Genomic DNA, 6,539 nt, shown 5'->3' on the forward strand with positions numbered 1-6,539 from the left:
TCTCTGTCGTCCCCTTCTCCTCCCGCCCCCAACCCCTCCCAGCATCAGACTCTTTTCCAGTGAGTCAACTCGACGCATGAGGTGGCCAAAGTATTGGAGTTTCAGCTTTAGCATCAGTCCTTCCAATGAACATAACCGATCCCTAATTTGTGTAACAACAATTAAAATGGAGATATCTAGAGAGATGACAATATGAGTATTATACATATGTGTCTGGAAGCTAAACGTTGAGAACTGTAGGTATAAATGACTGAAATCTCCTCTGCAGCCCACGGATCAGATCGCAGAGGGTGTGGGCAGATGCAAATCAGCGTAGGAGGTGGACCCCTACGGGACGTGGTCCACGAGGAGAAGCACCTCAGCTGATAAAGAAACAGGATGTGATGATGGAGATGCAAACTGAGGGAAGAGCCTTCAGCCAGGACACTTTGAACAGCAAGGGACAGAAAACCAATCCAAACTAGGCTAAACAAAATGGGCAATTTATCGCAAGAGCATAGAAGTAGCTCAAAGGACCTGGAGTCATTCTGCAGTGTCACGGACTAGAACCCAAATGTCCGCTTGCTTGTTCTCTGCCTCTCTCTCATATGTTCCACTTAAGCTTCCTTCTCTGTTAATAGAGATGGACATTCTCTGCCCAGTAGGAAAAATGGCCTTCAGCAACTGTCAAAGTCACATTCTGAAAGATCTGCAGCTAGAGATGTCTCTTCATCTTTGAATTTCAGTTGCAAAGATCCCGTGGAAGGTTTCAGATGGTTCATATAGGATTCTGACACCCACCGCTTGAACTATTGGATCACACTGTAGCCAAGGGGTGGGGAGGCTGTTGACCTAGAGGTGGTCACAAACCCTTCTTGGGGTTGGAGTGAGCAGCTTCTGTATTGGGTGTTGGGTTAGCACAGACACGACTGGCGCATTTGTCTGTGTGGGATGGCCCGTACAGTGCAGCCTGACAGTCACCACCCTGGTCATTCCCACCACAACTTGGAGGAGGATGGCTGGATAGTTACTATGAAACCTTCACCCTGGGGGTACACCTCTGCAGTCAGACCGACTAGATTCCAGTGGCTACTCCCTCCATCACTTACTTGCCAAGAGATCTTTCTGTGTATCAGTTTCCTTGTTTATAAAATGAAAATCATAACAGTACAAACTCCACGGGGTTGTTAATAGGATTAAGTGACTTCTGTGTAGAACCCCTTGAATAAGCCTGGAGTATGAAAGCTGAGTTGTCACTCTTCCTAAGGATAAAGCCAGAAAGACAATGGACTAAATAAGGACACTTTTCAGGATCTCGTCCATGCCCTTTACAGACCGTGAGGGCCGCGGAGTCACTTTCCATTCATCCCCGTTTGCTCAGCAGCTGTGCAAGCTGTCCTGCCAGATGCTCAGTGGGGCTCTGAGGCTGCTCTGTGTCTTTCTGGGCCTCCATCCCAGAGCGAATGTCTTTCTCATTTTATGATCCCAGACAGTTTACTTCTCAAATAAACAAACTTTTATTGTAGGGTCCCTATGAGGCCTCAGAGATAATCACTGAAAGCTGCCAGTGAGCAGAGCTGTATCAGCCTTGCTCAGCTTCCTTGACCCCATCAGGCCGTGTTTCTCAGCAGCCTCCCCGACTCTGCAGCCAGGCTTCCTCCAGCCCTTGGTGGCTTCGTGTCAATCAATTTGCCATCAGATCCTCCTTTACCCATCGTAGGCTTCTCATTCCTAGTAGTGTGTTTCCAAAGCCTGCATTTACTTTCCCTCAGCCTTTTGTTAAAAAATATATCTTTCTCTTCACTTTATTACATAAGCCTCAATGTCCTTATCTTGATCCAACTCAAGTCAGCAAATATTATATACCAATAATCATGCCTGTGGGCTTCCCAGGTGGTGCTGGTGGTAAAGAACTTGCCTGCCAATGCAGGAGATGTAAGACATAGGTTCAAGCCCTGGCTTGGGAAAATCCCCTGGAGGAGGTCATGGTAAACCGCTCCAGTATTCTTGCCTGGAAAATTCCACGGACAGAGGAGCCTGGTGGGCTACCATCCGTAGGATTGCACAGAGTCGGACACAACTGAAGCAACTCGGCATGCATGCAGCCATGCTTGTATCACTCATTTTACTTCCTTTTTTTCTGCCTTTATCTCTTTTTCAATTTCTTCATAGAGGGAAACACAACTTTTAATACACAGTTTTTAAATATTTGAAGTAAAACTTTATTTTTTGTTGAAAATATATTGGAAAATAAATCGTCACATATCAGGACTTGATGTGAGAGTAACTTCCAGTTGGGAAAAGTTTACATACACCTGGCTCTTTTATCTATAATATATATCTGTAGTAGGTAAATTACATGTTGTTCATTCCATATAATGAGTTCATTAGTCTTGGTTAATCTTTTTGTTGAATTTATATATTCCTGAGTTTTGAAGTCATTCTTCATATATTCTTAAGAGAGGTACCTGAATCAGACAGATTGAATAACATTTATGGTCTCTAATTGGCTGGTGTGTGTGTGTGTGTGTGTGTGTGTGCGCGCTTAGTCGCTCAGTCATGTTCAACTCTTTGCAACCCCATGGACTGCTACCCACAGGCTCCTCTGTCCATGGGGATTCTCCAGGGAAGAACACTGCAGTGGGTTGCTGTGCCCTCCTCCAGGGGATCTTCCCGATCCAGGGATCGACCCCAGGTCTCCCGCATTGCAGGTGGATTCTTTACCATCTGAGCCATGAGGGAAGCCCAAGAATAGTGGAGTAGATAGCCATTTCCTTCTCCAGGGGATCGTACCAACCCAGGAATCGAACTGGGGTCTCCTTCATTGCAGGCAGATTCTTTATCATCTGAGCTACCAGGGAAACCCCTAATTGGTTGTTGAAGATGGTTAAATCAGTCAAGATCTTTAGACGAATGCCTGAAGAGGGTTTTCTCTCATATGGGTGTGGCTTCTTACACTTTCATGCCTCTTAAAGTGAAAATAATAATACCTCACATATGGAACAGGTAGAAGATAACAGGTGAATTGAATGTCTGTAAAACTCCTTGAATATGTAACTATGTAATTAGAGAAAAACAGGTTTTAAATAATTTAATCATATAATCATAGTCCATGGGAAGGCGAGGGTCCATAGAGAGATGGGTACTGTTTGGAGACATCTACCTAGCTTCATTGTATCTTATTCTTTTCAGAGGAAGCATTAGAATTCTGAGTTGATTTCTATAAAATGGTACCTATTTGTTAAGTAGTTATTTTCCTGGAAGACAGTCTAGGTCTTCTGCAGAATCAGAAGGGAGGATTGAGGAAAAGGGAGAGGGTCCATAACCTGAGGGCTTTCCAGGTGGCACCAAGTGTAGCGCAGCTGCCAGTGCAGGAGACGTAAGACACGTGACTTCGATCCCTGGGTCAGGAAGATCCCCCGGAGGAGGGCATGGCAACCCACTCCAGTATTCTTGCCTGGCAAATCCCACGGACAGAGGAGCCTGGTGGGCTACAGTCCATAGGGTCGCAAAGAGTAGGACGTGACTGAAGCGACTGCGCACCCATGCATGCCACAACCTGAATCTTCTGTTTTAAAAATCAGATTTACTATTTATTCATGAATTCCAAAATCATTTTTCCAGCATATATGTGTCAGATCCCCTGACTTGAAAATGAATGGCATAGGGACTTTCCCGGCGGTCCAGCGGTTGAGACTCCATGCTTCTACTGCTGGGGTGCAGGTTCGATCCCTGGTTGGGGAACTAAGATCCCACATGCTGTGTGGCATGGCCAAAAGTAATAAAATAAATAGAAAAGAATGGCATAGAGTGATACTCTTGGAAAAGTTGATTCTCTACTGGTGAGGGTGAGGGAGGGGGATCCGGACCTATAAATAAGTGATAACACAGGAAGGTTAGTACGAACAGACAAACGTACCAAGTGTTGAGAGACAAAGAAGGAATGAAAGATTGTTCAGTGAGGAGTCAAGAACATCTTCATTCATTTGTGGGATTAATGGTTCACTGAGAAGATAGGGGCCTAGAGAAGGGCATTTCTGGAAATATGTGCAAAGACCACAGTGGTCTGAAAGCATATGGAATGTTCAGAGGGGAAGGGGAGCTCAGTGAGACCTCCAGGTAGGGTGTGTTTGAGGCAAACCTCGGAGTGAAGCTGGAAAGATGAGTAACAGATCGGGGAAGACCCTGCATTTCGAGCTAAGGATTTCAGACTTTCTCTTGGAAGGAATGATTTACTGATATTAAACGGGGGAATGATTTGATCAGAATGCAATAAGAAATTATAGAAACAGTGAATACGGTAACATACGTCCAGAGATAGTTGAGTACTTGCCCTCCAGACTAGCTTGGGGATGCTCACTTAAAACATGAATTTCTGTTAAGCTTGAGAAAAACTGCACATTCAGTTCCCCCTCAGAGAACCATTATTTACCAGAATCTATTTAGTGGCTCTGTGAAGATTAGCATTTAAAGATATTTGTTTAACTTAAGTCAGTATTTTATAAGGCCACAGTATAGATTTGACACATGAAATTCTGAACATTCAGTTTAAAGTTGAATTTTAGATAAACAAGGAATTAAGGGATATTGCAGGGGACATAGTATGTGAAATTAAAATTCTGGGGGATGCTTGTCCAGCACTGTAAACTTCAAAGATACTTTCTGCTGTGTTTCTAATGAGACATGAAAAAGGACCCCACTTCCCGGAACTCCATGTACGCTTAAGAGATCTGTTTGACAGAATCTAAATCTTTTTTATATTAATTGTGGTAGGTACTGTATGTTTGTCATCTTTTTTTTGTGTGTAATAAGAGCTTTAAAGTCTACTCTTAGCAGCTTTCAAACACGCAATACAGTATTATTAACTACAGTCATCATACACCATGTTACATTCCCATTATGTTTATTTTATAACTGAAAGTCTGTACCTTTCTCACTTCTGCGTCCCTCCCCAATTTCTCTGTATCAATGAGTTTGGTTTTTTGATTCTACATACATGCAAGATTATATGGTATTTATGGTTCTCTGTCTGGCTTATTTAACTTAGCACAGTGTTCTCAAGGTCCTTCGGTGTTATTGCAGATGGCAAGATAATCCTTCTTTTTTGTGGCTGAATAATACTCCATTGTGTATATATACTGTTTATTCATCCATTCATCCATTAGTGAACAATTTAATTAGTGAATTAAATTGCTTTTGTGTCTTGGCTGTTGTAAATGCAGTGACCCTTGAACACATGAGTTTGAACTTCATGGATCCACTTGTACTGGATTTCTTTTCAACAAATATGTACTATAGTACTACAAGATCATCAGTTTATTGAATCTGCCATTGTAGAAGCTTAGATGTGGAGGGTTAACTACAAAGTTACATTGTAAATCTTTGACTGAGCAGAGGCCAGTGCCCCAACACTAAAGTAGCTCAACTGTGATGCTACAGTGAACATGGGGGTGCCAGAATCTTTTCAAGTTAGTGTTTTTTTTCCTTTGGCTAAACACCCTTAAATGGGACTGCTGGATCATATGGTAATTCTATTCTTAATTTTGTGTGGCACCTCCATACTGCTTTCCATCATGGCTGCACCAATTTAATTCCCACCAACAGGGCACAAAGTTTCCCTTTTCTCCACATTCTTAGCAATGTATGTGTGCGTGTGTGTGCATTTGATTACACCTTTCTAACAGGTGTAAGATGTTATCTCATTGTGAGTTTTATTTGCACTTCTCTGATGATTTGTGATTTTAAGCCTCTTTTCATGTATCTGTTGGTCATCTACCTGTCTACTTTGGGAAAATGTCTATTCACTTAAGAACAACCCATTGTGTTGAATTTTTTTTTTTTTATCATAAACACATGTTGAATTTGTAAAATGCTTTTCAGCATCCATAGAGATGATCATATTTTTATCCTTCATTTTGTTAATGTAGTCTCTCACATTGATTGATTTGTGGATGTCAAACCATCCTTGCATCCCTGGATAATATCCCACTTGATCATGGTATATAATCCTTCTACTGTATTGTTGATTGACTTACCAAGATTTTGTTGATAATTTTTGAATCTACAGTCATCAGGGATATTGGTGTATAATTTTCTTTTCTTGTGGAGTCCTTGTCTGGTTTTTGGTAATTGGCCTTGTAAAATGAGTTCAAAAGTGTCCCCTCCTCTTCAATTTTTTGAGAAAGATTGGCATTAATTTTTCTTTAAATGCTTGATGGCTTCTCGGGTGGTGTTAGTGGTAAAGAATCTGCCTGCCAGTTCAAGAGCTGAAGGACATGTGGGTTTGATCCCTGGGTCGGGAACATCCCCCGGAGGAAGCCATGGCAACCCACTCCAGTATTCTTGCTTGGAAAATTCCACGGACAGAAGAGCCTGGTGGACTACAGTCCTTGGGGTTGCAAAGATTTGGACATGACTGAGCAACTCAGCACACACACACAAATGTTGGATAGCATTCAACAGTGAAGACTTCAGTTCTTAGACTTTTGTTTGGGGGGAGGTTTTTTAAAAAAAATAATTTTATTTATTTATTTTTGGCCATGCTGGGTTTTCACTGCTGT

The sequence above is a fragment of the Moschus berezovskii genome, chromosome 23 (genome assembly GCF_049115385.1).
Source record: "Moschus berezovskii isolate FMDL1 chromosome 23, NW_MosBer_1.0, whole genome shotgun sequence".
NCBI lineage: Eukaryota > Metazoa > Chordata > Mammalia > Artiodactyla > Moschidae > Moschus > Moschus berezovskii.